At 35.4% G+C, this 15,973-nt stretch overlaps 1 pseudogene; it reads right to left on the minus strand.

The window, feature by feature from the left end:
- Positions 1 to 10,198: 10,198 nt before the first annotated feature.
- LOC114900494 overlaps positions 10,199 to 15,973 on the minus strand; it is a 32,654-nt pseudogene continuing 26,879 nt past the window's right edge.

A 15,973-nucleotide genomic window follows, 5' to 3' on the forward strand; every position in this document is an offset into this window, starting at 1 on the left:
TTTATGCTTACAGTTTTGTTATTTTTGCATAGCTGCAGCCTTAATACAATGTAAAACAGTATACCTTCCTATATATACTTAAAAATTTGACATTCTTCTCTATATTTAATAATAAAATCTTTAATCATTACACTATATATTTCTCCTTAGAATATCAGGATTTTTTTTATTATTTTTGATTATAAAATTATATAGGTAAAAATAAGTATAGAATTGCAATGAGAAATCCCTCACCTCTTAACTTTCCTGCTTCTTAGCGTAAGTTCCCAAATGGCGATGGATGGATAGAGACAGAAGATAGATAGATAGATAGATAATATAGAGAGATTGATAGACGGGAGAGATAGATGAGAAAGACAGAGAAAGATTGAGAGACAGAGACAAAGAGACAGAGAAAAAGCATAAATCTTGGATCTTGCTCTATGTATTGACCTACAATTTGCTTTTTAACCCAACAGCCCATCATGGATATTCTTACATGTCTGTAGGTAAAACTGAGCTTACTCTATTCAATGACTGTACAATAATCCTCAATATGGTTGTATCATAATTGATGTACTGATGGACATTTAAGTTCTCTACAGAATTTTGATGTTCCAAAACTGCAATAAACATCCTTGTCAACTCTGAGTTTTTCTGTATGAGAGTTAACTTAAAAGTAGAATTTGCTGGTCAGCAGTTTTATATACTTTTTATTTGATTGATACTGACAAGTTGCTCTCTGAAAATGTTGTACCAATTTACACTGCAATCTGTTGTATAATATATGAGAGTACCATATTCCCTGTAGCCTTAAGAACAATATAAACTATGCTGCTCGTCGGTCCTTGAAAATATGATAGTTTAAAAAATAGTACTCTATGATTTTATTTTCTTTCACTGAACAACACACAGTTTGGGCATCCTTTCATACATGTATTCTTCTCCTGATTTTTTTTTTTTTTTTTTTTGCTAAATTGTTCAAATCTTTTGACCATTCTCCTGTTGTTTTATATTCACCATTTTAAACCATAATATAACATCCCAAATAGTGTATATACTGTTGAATTCTATCATCTTCTAGTACTGACAAAAATTATGGAACAAGCATCTCTGTGCAAAAAACTTTTGTACTATTATAGATTATATACTTAGAATACATATTTACTCTGATTTTTGAGTTAAAAAATGTATACATTTTTAAAGTTCTTGATATTTTCCAATTAATCTTCCAGCAAAGAAGCAACACATAATACTGTCCATTTCATGGAAGACCAGAAAAAATAGTATTACTTTTTCAAAACTTTTGCTAATTAAGCAAGGGAAAATGTATCTCATTTTTAGAAAAAGCATATTTAACTAATTATATTGTGGTTGAATATTTTTCTATTTGTTTGTTTACCTCTTTTTTCCTCTTGTAAATTACACTTTAGGATACTTTACTCATTTTCCACTGAATTCTTTTACTGTTACAAAGATTCCCGCTGTTTAGTGGTCCTGCATCTTTTTTGTTTTAAAGAATTAAATGTAAGTCCAGACACTATAAAACTCTTAGAGGAAAACATAGGCAGAACACTCTATGACATAAATCACAGCAAGATCCTTTTTGACCCACCTCCTAGAGAAATGGAAATAAAAACAAAAATAAACAAAAGGGGCCTAATGAAACTTATAAGCTTTTGCACAGCAAAGGAAACCATAAAGAAGACGAAAAGACAACCCTCAGAATGGGAGAAAATATTTGCAAATGAAGCAACTGACAAAGGATTAATCTCCAAAATTTACAAGCAGCTCATGCAGCTCAGTATCAAAGAAACAAACAACCCAATCCAAAAATGGGCAGAAGACCTAAACAGACATTTCTCCAAAGAAGATATACAGATTGCCAACAAACACATGAAAGGATGCTCAACATCACTAATCATTAGAGAAATGCAAATCAAAACTACAATGAGGTGTCACCTCACACCAGTCAGAATGGCTATCATCAAAAAATCTACAAACAGTAAATGCTGGAGAGGGTGTGGAGAAAAGGGAACCCTCTTGCACTGTTGGTGGGAATGTAAATTGATATAGCCACTATGGAGAACAGTATGGTGGTTCCTTATAAAACTAAAACTAGAACTACCAGAAGACCCAGCAATCCCACTACTGGGCATATACCCTGAGAAAACCATAATTCAAAAAGAGTCATGCACCACAATGTTCATTGCAGCTCTATTTGCAATAGCCGGGACATGGAAGCAACCTAAGTGTCCATCAACAGAAGAATGGATAAAGAAGATGTGGCACATATATACAGTGGAATATTACTCAGCCATAAAAAGAAACGAAATTGAGTTATTTGTAGTGAGGTGGATGGACCTAGAGTCTTTCACAGAGAGTGAAGTAAGTCAGAAAGAGAAAAACAAATACCGTATGCTAACCCATATATATGGAATCTAAAAAAAAAAAAAAAAAAAAAAAGGTTATGAAGAACCTCGGGGCATGACAGAAATAAAGACACAGATGTAGAGAATGGATTTTAGGACATGGGGTGGGGGGAAGGGTAAGCTGGGACGAAGTGAGAGAGTGGCATGGACTAATATATACTACCAAATGTAAAATAGATAGCTAGTGGGAAGCAGCCACATAGCACAGGGAGATCAGCTCAGTGGTTTGTGACCACCTAGAGGGGAGGGACAGGGAGGATGGGAGGGAGACGCAAGAGGGAGGGGATATGGGGATATATGTACATGTATAGCTGATTCACTTTGTTATACAGCAGAAACTAACGCGCCCTTGTAAAGCCATTATACTCCAATAAAGATGTTAAAAAGAAAAAAGAAAGAAAGAGCAGTTATTCCTGATTCCTGATATAATTTGGTTTAAGAGGCTTCACACAATGCTCACCAGACTCTTTTTTTCTGGCTTTTCCTTACATTACAACACGCATAGGTAATCTACATTTTACTATTAATGGGATTTAGTAAATAGCCAAGGTGTTCAAAATTAGTTATTTGGAACACAAAAAATATCGAAAGCTTGCTTGCAAATGTCTAGCTCTTCAGAATTACCACCTCTGAAGAGGCTACATCAGATAATCAGCTAAAGAAAATTCCGAAAGTTTTCCGTTCTTTATTCCAATTTCTTTTAAGGATTGTTTAAAATCAAAATGACTTTATCAGAGCTTTGCCCTCTGACATCTATTGTTCTCAATAGATTTATGGTCTTTATAACATTAACTCTTTGTTACTCCTACTGTCTGGGAACATTTAGCCAACAATTATTTGCTCTGCACCTTTTTTCTTAGCATCTAAAAGTCTTTAATGTTTACCTAGTAAACTTTACTTATTGTCTCTTTTTATTTTCTTCTCCCAGCTTTTAAACCAAAGAAATTCTCTGCATATAAACTTCCATGTGCTTGCTTTTTTTTCTCAGTTGTTTATTATTTGTTTGTTTTTTCTTTTCATGTTTTAACCCTTTAAACCATATAAATTTCTTTTAGCATACGTTATGTGAGTCTACATTTATTTATGTTCCCAAAGACCAGTCACTCTATTATTAGCATTTATTGAATATTTTTATTTACTTATTGATCAAATTTGTTTACTTTATGCTGAATTATTATTAAACTACAGACTGTTTCAGAGTTAGCCATGCCTCTGGTTGTAGTGATTTTTTTATATCAGTATCCTATTATTTTAATTATCAGAGCTATTAACATATTTTAATATTTATTAGAACTGTCCTCCCTCCTTAGGTTTCTTTTTCCAAATTTTATTTTCTATTTTTAACTATTCAGTAAACTCTTTATGAAGGGATGAAAAGAGGAATGGATAAAGCACAGCAGTAAAAAAATCAAGCCATGTAATGGCACTTTCACCTACAAGGTAGCAGTAGTGGAGGAGAGGGCCAACCTTCCCTGAAACCATTGGACAGTAACCCAAAGGCAACAGAGCATCTATGTCAATCACTTTATGACTGCAACTCTTGCAGATGAAGCCTGAGACTGCCGTATATAATTAAAGACTTGCTCATAAACCATATAAGCCAGAGTCAAGATATACAATGATACAATTACAAAGGGAAAAACCATATCTCAAGGTCCACTTTGCTTAGTTCCATAAGACACTGACTTGTACAGTAACTTATATGCCTTTGTTGATATTGAAACCGAGAAGGACCCTGTGGGGTTCCTGGGCATGAAAGCCTTTTTCTCCCCCATTTCTTGTAGGCAAGACTCCAGCCTCCCTTGACCTTCCTTGGGTTCCAAAGGGCAGATTCAAACAGTTGCTAATCCAGGGAGGAGCAGTCAAGAAACTACCTGAGACAAGATTAAAGGGACCAGAGAAACTCATCAAGATTAGGAGACTGACCATTAGATGAGATTAAAGGATTGCAAACCCGGCCCACACTTGATCCTTATCAGCAACCCCACACTTGAACTCTTGCTATAAAACCGCTCATCGAATCCTCCCAGGTTGGGACACATAGTTTTTGAGGGCAGGAGCCTGCTGCATCCCTCTTTGCCTGGCAAAGCAATAAAGCTATTCTTTTCTACCTCACCCAGAACTCTGCCTCTGAGATTTGATTTGGCATCTGTGCAGAGAGGCTGAGCTTTTGGCCTTAATATGAATCTGCTGAAGTAATGGAAAATGTCAGATAAAATTGCTAAGCAAACAAATTCCAGCTAATGGCAACTTTTTCACAAGATAAATATGTCTATCATCTAATCATTAAAGAAACTACAAAACACATTGTCATAAAAAAACAATTACAGGAACTTGTTCCTGGGATCCATTTGACTTGCAGAGTGTATGGAGGAAATAGACATTTCTTTGCAAGTTTCAACACTTAAATAAGGTTTTCTTATTGAATTTGGAGTAATGTTTTTCAAATTTAAAAAATGTGAAATTCTCAAGAACTATAACAATTTAGGTATTTGAATTAAAGTTATAACTGTCACCAGGGCATAATGTGTAAATAAAAAGAGCAGATGTAAGCCACTATTAAAAGAGCATACACAAATTGCAAAGACGACATTTTCTTGAAGCAAAAATCCTTTGTGATCTGGCTCTGTGATCCCAAATCAATTCATTTGCAGCAGAGTAATGGGAAACCTGGATATTTCTCCCTCATACGGAAACTGAGTTTACATTATGTGTTTCATTAGTCCCACAGCGTACCCACTAAAATTAACAATGAATCATGTAATTTGCAAAGGTTTATAATTATTGAAAAAACACAAACTCATAAATGTATACACACAAGAATCTAGTGAGTAAAACACAGAAAATACTTAGAATTGAGTGACCTGGGTGTGAGTTACAGTTTCCCGTTTTTTTAATCTGTAAAATCTTGGGCAAGGAATTTAAATTTACAGAATCAAGTTTCTCCATCTCTAAAAAGTGATAATAGCAATGATCATTCAGCATGACACCATTGGAGTTTCTGAGCATTAAATGATCCCCAAAAGGGTGTTTGGTAAAGTGTAAGCACTATATTAAAATAAGCTTTTATTAGAAACATCACAACAATAATTACTATATCTATTAAAAAGTGATTTCCTTAAATTGGATTCATTTATATTGAGAGGTATATTTTTCAATTCTATTTATTTTCCTTTCACATGTATATAATTTATTTTCTCAACTTTTTTTGAATGATCTAAAACTTACAATAAATTTGAAAGAATAGGACAATGAATACTCAGGTACCCTTCACCAATATTGTTAGATTCACGAATTGTTAACATTTTCCCACATATTCTTCATCTATCCCTCTCTACCTGCATGGGGGTTTGTATTCATTTATAAATTTGTGAAAGTAAGTTGTAGATATTATTTTATTTCTCCCCTAAATATATCTCCAAGGAACAAAGGTATTTTCTTACGTAACCAAAATACTACAATCACAACCAGATGTCTAACATTGATACAATGATATTCAATAGGCAATTTATATTCAAATGTTTCTATCTAGAGTCTAATATTATAAATGATTATAAATGACCCTTTGGTATTTCTTTAGTTTCTTTTAATCTAGAATACCCCTCTCTTTTTTTTTTCTTTCACATCACTGACATTTTTTAAAGAGACAAGCCATGTGTGTTGTGTCCACATGTAGACTTGTCTGATGTTCCATTGTTTAGATTTTAAGCATTTTCAGCAAGGATGCTTCCCAAAGTATTTCATCAGCAGGAACACAATGGCATTTTGCCCATTATTAGTAATATGTAGTTTTATCTCTCAGTTAATTTAGTATCTACCAGATCTCTTCATTGTAAAAGAAGCTTTCTCTCATCATAATTAATAATTTGGCGGGGGGCAATTATTTGAGATTGTGTGACTATTCTTTTCCCCAACATACATTCAGTAGTGTAAGTTTATTTGATTTTGGTTTTTATTTGTAGTATGCACATGCAAACATGTAAATTCGATACTTGGAATTCTGATAACTCAAAATTATTTTGATATTTTAAATTATCCCATGAAAATTTATTGTGAATTAATGAAAGGTCCAAAATGCTTAAATAGTTTGAAAGTGCTTTTTTTTTTTAACGTCTTTATTGGAGTATAGTTGCTTTACAATGGTGTGTTAGTTTCTGCTTTATAACAAAGTGAATCAGTTATACATATACATATGTTCCCATATCTCTTCCCTCTTGCATCTCCCTCCCTCCCACCCTCCCTATCCCACCCCTCTAGTTGGTCACAAAGCACCGAGATGATCTCCCTGTGCTATGTGGCTGCTTCCCACTAGCTATCTATTTTATGTTTGGTAGTGTATATATGTCCATGCCACTCTCTCATTTTGTCACAGCTTACCCTTCCCCCTCACCATATCCTCAAGTCCATGCTCTAGTAGGTCTGTGTCTTTCTTCCCGTCTTACCCCTAGGTTCTTCATGACATTTTTTTTTTTTCCCTTAGATTCCATATATATGTGTTAGCATAGGTATTTGTTTTTCTCTTTCTGACTTACTTCACTCTCTATGAAAGACTCTAGGTCCATCCACCTCACTACAAATAACTCAATTTCATTTCTTTTTATGGCCGAGTAATATTCCATTGTATATATGTGCCGCATCTTCTTTATCCATTCATCCAATGATGGACACTTAAGTTGCTTCCATGTCCTGGCTATTGTAATTAGAGCTGCAATGAACATGGTGGTACATGACTCTGTTTGAATTATGGTTTTCTCAGGGCATATGCCCAGTAGTGGGATTGCTGGGTCGTATGGTAGTTCTATTTGTAGTTTTTAAGGAACCTCCATACTGTTCTCCATAGTGGCTATATCAATTTACATTCCCACCAGCAGTGCAAGAGTGTTCCCTTTTCTCCACACCCTCTCCAGCATTTATTGTTTGTAGATTTTTTCATGATGGCCATTGTGACTGGTGTGAGATGATATCTCATTGTAGTTTTGATTTGCATTTCTCTAATGATTAATGATGTTGAGCATTCTTTCATGTGTTTGTTGGCAATCTGTATATCTTCTTTGGAAAAATGTCTATTTAGGTCTTCTGCCCATTTTTGGATTGGGTTGTTTGTTTCTTTGATACTGAGCTGCGTGAGCTGCTTGTAAATTTTGGAGATTAATCCTTTGTCAGTTCCTTCATTGGCAAATATTTTCTCCCACTCTGAGGGTTGTCTTTTTGTCTTCTTTATGGTTTCCTTTGCTGTGCAAAAGCTTTGAAGTTTCATTAGGTCCCATTTGTTTATTTTTGTTTTTATTTCCATTTCTCTAGGAGGTAGGTCACAAAGGATCTTGCTGTGATTTATGTCATAGAGTGTTCTGCCTATGTTTTCCTCTAAGAGCTTGATAGTTTCTGGCCTTACATTTAGAGCTTTAATCCATTTTGAGCTTATTTTTGTGTATGGTGTTAGGGAGTGATCTAATCTCATTCTTTTACATGTAGCTGTCCAGTTTTCCCAGCACCACTTATTGAAGAGGCTGTCTTTTCTCCACTTTATATTCTTGCCTCCTTTATCAAACATAAGGTGACCATATGTGCGTGGGTTTATCTCTGGGCTTTCTATTCTGTTCCATTGATCTATATTTCTGTTTTTGTGCCAGTACCATACTGTCTTGATTACTGTAGCTTTGTAGTATAGTCTGAAATCAGGGAGTCTGATTCCTCCAGATCCATTTTTCGTTCTCAAAATTGCTTTGGCTATTCAGGGTGTTTTGTGTTTCCATACAAATTGTGAAATTTTTTGTTCTAGTTCTGTGAAAAATGCCAGTGGTAGTTTGATAGGGATTGCATTGAATCTATAGATTGCTTTGGGTAGTAGAGTCATTTTCACAATGCTGATTCTTCCAATCCAAGAATATGGTATATCTCTCCATCTATTTGTATCATATGTAATTTCTTTCATCAGTGTCTTATAATTTTCTGCATACAGGTCTTTTTTTTTTTTAATATTTATTTATTTATTTGGCCATGCCGGGTCTTAGTTGTGGCAACGTGGGATCTTCGTTGCGGCATGAGGGATCTTTAGTTGAGGCATGCAGGATCTAGTTCTCTGACCAGGGATTGAACCCGGGCCCCCTGCATTGGGAGCATGGAGTCTTAACCACTGCACCACCAGGGAAGTCCCTGAAAGTGCTTTTAAATGTTTTATGAATATATACTCCTTTTTAAATGAAAAGAATAATGACTTGAGGACCTCCATTATGACCTGGTGCACACAGGGGCATGGAGGCCAGGTTGGAAACAGATATAGTTCATTTCTGTATCACTGGAAATGAGGAGAAATCCAAAAATATGTCTTTGTTTTCACTTACTGAATATTAAAGAAAAGGTAACCTAGTGAATGACCTTAACTTCCAAAAATATCAAATATTTTAAATAATCCTTGGAGGCTTTGCAATCATTTTAGATAACTCAGATTGACCACCTAAGCAAGAAGTATTGAAAGGTATGCAAATGAATCTACATGTACCCATAAGAGGTAGCAGTCTACTGCAACTGTTTCTGAAAATTCTCTCAGCTGAGTATCTATGGACTTATTATGTTTAAAACCTTTGCTCCTAAGCATTCATGTAGGCTGACTTTTCAATTTCAAGGGATTTCAGAACAGTTCCCTGCAATTTATCATGTGAAAAGAATTAACAAGAAAGAAAATGGAAGCACATTCACATTTGCCAAGACATTTCCCTTCAGAAGGAGAAAAAGCTCCTGAATGAATAATATAAGAAAGATGGTTTCGGTGCTTCAAAAACAGAAAAATTACTTAAATTTCCTGTTAGTAAAGCCAGCCTTCCCTTTCCTATAGAATATGAATAAGAACCCGGTACACAGTTGAAACCTGCTATATTCCAGCCCATTATTACACAGGTTCAGGTTGCTAAGGGCTCACTGCAGTGTCCCACCTCCTATAGAAACCATCTTGATAAGGTGTTAGAACACGTCTCAGTACTGAAGGCAAATCCAAATTAAGTTGATCCTCTATTTTCCCAAAGCGGAATAAAATGAAAATAAGGTTTTAGGCCAATATGAATATACAGACTTTTACAGGTTTATAACACATAATGAACTAACTTAGTTACACATATTTTAAACCTTCTATGTTGTTGTCCAGAGCTAATGTTTGGTTCCCTTATCTCAACTCAGTCGCTTGGTCCTCTAATCTAGTTTCACGCCTTTAATCTTCCAATGGCTCCCAATCTGACCAGAAATTTTCCCCAATGTCCAGATTCAGATATCTAATATCTGAATTCAACGGGTTACAAGGAGACTGGTTTTTGCGGCTTCAGAGACAGCTGCAAATTCCCCCAGGACCATTCAGATTACAAGCATGGGTGGCAGATCGAATGTGAGTTTTATGAGGATCGCTAATGGTGTCTATGAGGACGAAAACTACGAAGTGGGAAGTGATGAGGAGGAAATACCATTCAAGTGTTTCATCTGTCGACAGACCTTCCAAAACCCAGTTGTCACCAAGGGCAGGCATTATTTCCGCGAGAGCTGTGCGCTGCAGCATTTCCACCCCACCCCGGGGCTGCTATGTCTGTGACCAGCAGACCAATGGCGTCTTCAATCCAGCGAAAGAATTGATTGCTAAACTGGAGAAGCATAGACCTGCAGAAGAGGGTGGTGCTTCCGATTTCCCAGAAGACCCCCATGAGGGTCCAATTCCTATTACTTAATTTTCCCATTATTCTCAAATCTCAAGATAAATGTTTTGTTGTTTTGGAAATCTTAAAAAAAAAAGTCCAGATATCTAATTTTTATTCAACATCTCCAGTTGGGTATCTAACGGATAGCTCAGAGGTGCCACCAAAAACAGTCTCTGCCCCTCCCAGGTGTTCTCGTTTGCTAAAGCTGGCAACTCTAGCCCTCTTCTCCCTTGCAGCCTTCCACAGCTCAGGTGATGACAGGTAAGGAAGTAAGCAGAGACAAAAGGGTTCTTGAAAGACAAAGAAGGGTCATAAATGGAGCCCTCGGAAGATAGTTTTTTCTGGGAATGTTAAATTCTAACCTCCAATAGCAAAGAACTTTTACAGTCATTAGAGTGTATTTGAAAAAGATTTATATCAAGACTTAACTGCACCGGAAATTCAGAAGTGAATCAAAGAGATCCAGGACAGTAGAAACACACCAGAGGTAGAATACCTCCATATGCTAATTACTGAACCCTAAACAATCAGAGTCAGAGGAATCTCAGCAATTAGTAAGTAATACCCATAGTAGTAGTCCTCTGGAATGCACCAGAATAAGACAATACAATAGATAATGTGGACCAGAATCAAAGATAATCCAAAGAATGTGGCAAAAGTATAAGAAACACCGCTCTATTCACTGTTAATTAACGTAGACAAGTGGAATAAAAATTTTAAACTGGAACTACATTTCCGCTGATTCTCACATATGTACTAATTTGTCATATGCATTTCTGCTTAAATTAGTGCTTTGAAACACATATGTTATTGTTCTGTGATATGAGTCTAGCTCCTTTCACTTAATACATTTTTTTTTTTAATGAACAAAGATCTCCCATTTAACAGAATTTGCTTTTAGGTTATCCAAATAACATCACATGGTTTCTTCTATAAGAAACATACAATCATGATTACAAAACCATTAAAGATATTCTATACAAAATAGAACATGGACCTGTCTCATATACAAACATAAAGGGTGCTATTAATTATTTCTAGTTGTTCCATAAGTTCCCAAATGGAAGAGTCCCTCCTTGTATTGGTAAGAAGAGATATATGCCCAAGGTTATAGCATGTGAACAGTGAACAAGCACAGTCAGGATTAAATAGATACTCAGATAAGCAGCTCCCTTGAGTCTATTCAACAGTTCATGTCATCGCCAGTGTTAAACACTGGGCTTCGGAACGAAAAAATTTGATTTATCCAAACTATAGTTCTTGAGAACTACTGAATTTTTATTAAAAAAAATTGTAGAGGGGAAAAAGGATTAAAAAGTAAACAAGTCAATCTTAGGCTTCATTTCTGTTTTATATATCTGCCATAGCCTAAGGTTAAAAAGCACTCCTTTTAAGCATGAAAAAGATATTCATCACAAGTTAGCCTGAAATAAATCACTCCCCATAGGAAAATCAACACAAACATGGATGGCTCTGCAACAAAAGTCAGAAAAAAAGAGAGAGAAGTGGAAACATTTTGTCTTACCTGTGAACTTCCCCAGTTTAATGAAATCTCCAATCAGAGCCTTCTCCAAAGTCAATGTCTGCAAACATCTGAAGAACAAAACAATTAAATTTGATATTCTCAAATAGATCTTCCAAATGATGTAACTGGCATCACATTGCAATGTCATATAATTTGCAAGCAACATTTGAATTTGGTAAGGAAGCCAAAGCATGTACTAAACTCACTGAAATTTCTTTCCTTCAGCCTAACAATTTTTGTCAGTTTCTGAAACAGACCCACAGATAACGTAAACATTTTGACAGAAAATTGGTGGTGGTGACTACGGCATAAAACTATCTGAGGACAAATGTACTGCGACTTGGAACATAAGATACAATTTTCTTTGCATAGAGGCAAAATGAAGTGATGACAGAGTTCACAAAACCTATTCTCCTCTTGAAATTGCATTCTGATTTTTCCTTTCATTGGGCATCTTTCAAAAATAAACACTCAACACTCCAAGCAATTCCACTGACATTGGTTTGCAAGTAATCACCATTCCAGAATTTGCTTTACACTCTTTCTACCTGTAAGAGTATTAAAAAGGCATTCCTGCTTTACTGTGTTTTATTAAGAAGTTTGATCTACGGGAAAAATTTGGGTAGCCCAAACTCTATCATGCCCATCCTCCCTGCTTCTACATGTGCTGTTCTCCCTTTTCTGTCAAATACATATTTCCAATTGGTAATACCAAGCACCGTGTCAGGGGTGAGTAGAAAATTTGGGTTTAGAGTTTATTCTTTCTAACTACTTGGTTCCTGAGTACTGCCTCTCATGTATATATTTAACCTTTTTTCCCTTAGAATTTCTCTTTAGACCTTCCTTTTTTTTTTAATTTAATTTTTATTTTATATTGGGGTATAGTTGATTTACAATGTTGTGTTAGTTTCAGGTGTACAGCAAAGTGATTCAGTTAAACGTATACATATATCCGTTCTTTTGCAGATTCTTTTCCCATATAGGTTGTTACAGAATACTGAGTATAGTTCCCTGTGCTGTATGGTAGGTCCTTGTTGATTATCTGTTTTATATATAGAAGTCTGTATATGTTTATCCCCAATTCATAATTTATCCCTCCTCCACACCTTTCCCCTTTGGTAACCATAAGTTTGTCTTCAAATCTGTGAGTCTGTTTCTGTTTCGTAAATAAGTTTATTTGTATCATCTTTTTAGATTCCACATATAAATTATATCATATGATATTTGTCTTTCTATCTTCCTCTGTCTGAATTACTTTACTTAGTATGATAATCTCTGGGTCCATCTATGTTGCTACAAATGGCATTATTTTGTTCTTTTTTATGGCTGAGGAATATTCCATTGTATATATGTACCACATCTTCTTCATCCATTCCTCTGTTGATGGACACTTAGGTTGCTTCCATGGCTTGGCTGTTATAAATAGTGCTGCAGTGAACACTGGGGTACATGTATATTTTCGAATTATGGTTTTCTCCAGATATATCCCCAGGAGTGGGATTGCTCGATCATATGGTAGCTCTGTTTTTAGTTCTTCAAGGAACCTCCATACTGTCTCCCTAGTGGTTGTACCACCCGTCTATGTTTTAATAAAACTGAAGTACAGTAGTCCCCTGCATCTGCAGGGAATATGTTCCAAGACCTCCAGTTGATGCCTGAAACCATGGAGAGTACCACACCCTGTATTTGCTGTTTTTTCCTATACATACATATCTGTGATGAAGTTTAATTTATAAATTAGGCACACTAAGAGATTAACAACAATAACTAATAATAAAATGTAACAATTATAACAATATACTGTAATAAAAGTTAGGCAAATTTGGTCTATTTCTCTCTCTCAAAATGCCCTATTGTACAAATGTAATGCCTTTTCCATCTTAACAAAGCACTTAGCATGCACCATAGCCATAACTTTTGCATTTTGAGATGCAACAGCAAAACTAGCAAGAGTTTCTCTTTTCTTCTTCACAAGTTCATGGAGAGAAGATTTGTTCTTAGACCTTATCAACTTTAGCATATAATTTTTTTCTTTCCTTATTAAGTCAAAAGCTTTCACATCTTCACTTAAAGAAAACGTGTTATGGATTCTCTTTGGCATGTTTGAATTGCTGGCATTACTACACTTGCACATTGAGGTCATTATTAAGTAAAACAAGGGTTACTTGAACACAAGTACTGTGATACCATGACAGTCAATCTGATAACTGAGAAGGCTACCAAGTAACTAATGGGCAGGATACAATGGACAAAGGGCTAATTCACATTACAGGCAGGACAGAGTAGGACAGCACCAGGTTTTATCATGCTACTCAGAAGACCTACAATTTCAAACTTATGAGTTGTTAATTACTGAAAACTTCTGTTTAACATTTCTGGACCAGAGTTTACTGTGGGTAACTGAAACTGTGGAAAGTGAAACTGTGGATCAGGGAGGGCTACTGTAACCCCAATTTTCAAACCATCACCTGTGTTTGCCTCCCTTTGTGCCTCTTCTTAATCTATCTATCATCCTTCAAGTGTCCTTACTCAGACTTTTTCTAAGTTCACATTTGCTATATTTTCCAAAGTCCAACTCAATTATTAGCTCACTTGCAAAGCTTTTCCTGACTGCCAACTAGAAACAGTTTGATCTTCCTTTAAGCTCTCAAAATAATCCATGAACCACTCAAGTTATATAATACAGTCTACTTTGTATTCAATTAATTTGCTGCAACTCTTCTCTCTCTTACTGGATGATAGCAAGTTGGTCACAAAATTGCTGCGGTCTGTTCTAAATCCATCCCTTGTTCTCCCCAAGGCCTAGACCTAACTGAACACTCCATACATGGAATATGAGATCAGCAATTCTTTGTTTAAAAATGAGCATTTATATTCTTCACCAAATAAAATGTAAGACTTAGAAAATTCAATATTGACTGGACTCCAATTCATAAATTAAATTAAAATACCAATGAATATTTTCATTAAAGAAAGCAAGAGGATCACATTGGTGGCCAATCCCACCCCCCAGTAAACCTGCAGAAATTGCAGCTCAATCACAACAGAAGGGTGCACACAGCCCACCCAGTGAACGACCCTGGAGCACCTGGTTCTGGTGACCAGAGAGGGTTGTACCACTGGGCCCCACAGGGTACTTTGTACATAGGTAACTCTTTTAAGACCGGAAGATGTGGCTGATATGCATAATAGGTAGAAATAAAAAGAGAGTTAGGCAAAATGAAGAGACAATGGAATACCTTCCAAACAAAAGAACAGGACAAAAATTCAGAAAAAGAACTAAACAGAATGGAAATAAGCAATTTACCATATAAAGAGTTCAAAGAAATAGTCATAAAGATTACTGCAATCAGGAGAAAATGGATGAAACTCACTGAGAACTTCAAAAAAGAGATCAAAAATACAAAAAAGAACCAATCAGAACTGAAGACTACAATAACTGAAAGGAAAACACACTAGAGGGAATCACAGCATATTAGAGGATACAGAAGGAAAGATCAGCAATCTGGAAGATAGAGTAGAGGAAGAAGAAAAATATGAACAAAAAAAAGAAAAGAGAATTTAAATAAAACACCTGGACACAAAGGAAATAGAAACACAATGATCCATAATCTATGGGAGATAGCAAAGGCTCTTAAAAGAGTGAAGTTTATAGGGGAAAAAGTCTACCTCAGGAAATAAGAAATGTCTCAAATAAAGAATAAAACCTTACATCCAAAGGAAGTGGGAAAAGAACAAGAAAAACCAAAATTAGTAAAAGAAAATAAATAATAAACATCAGAGCAGAGACAAAAAAGAGTAAAGATCAACAAAACTCAGAGCTGACTCATTATCAGCTGACACCACAGAAACACAAGGGATCATAAGAGATTACTATGAACAATTATATGCCAATAAAATGGACAACATGGAAGAAATGAACAAATTCCTAGAAATGTACAATCTCCCAAGCCTGAATCAAGAAGAAATAAAAATATGAACAGACTAATTACCAATAATAAAATTGAATCAGTAATAAAAAATTCCCAACAAACAAAAGTTCAGGACTGGATGACTTCATAGGTAACTTCTATAAAACATTTAGAGAAGAGTTAACACCTATCCTTCTCAAACTATTCCAAAAAATTGCAGAGGAAGGAACATTTTTGAACTAACTTTGAGGGCAGCTTCACCCTGATACCAAAACCAGATAAAAGTACCCCCAAAATAAAATTACAGGCCAATATCACTGACATACATAGATGCAAAAAAATGCTCAACAAACTATTATCAAAGGATCATACACCATGATCAAGTGGAGTTTATCCCAGGGATGCAAAGATGATCCAATATCCACAAATCAATCAACATGGTACACCACA

Source organism: Monodon monoceros, unplaced genomic scaffold, assembly GCF_005190385.1.
Source record: "Monodon monoceros isolate NGI ecotype Baffin Bay Population unplaced genomic scaffold, NGI_Narwhal_1 Super_Scaffold_19, whole genome shotgun sequence".
NCBI classification, from domain to species: domain Eukaryota; kingdom Metazoa; phylum Chordata; class Mammalia; order Artiodactyla; family Monodontidae; genus Monodon; species Monodon monoceros.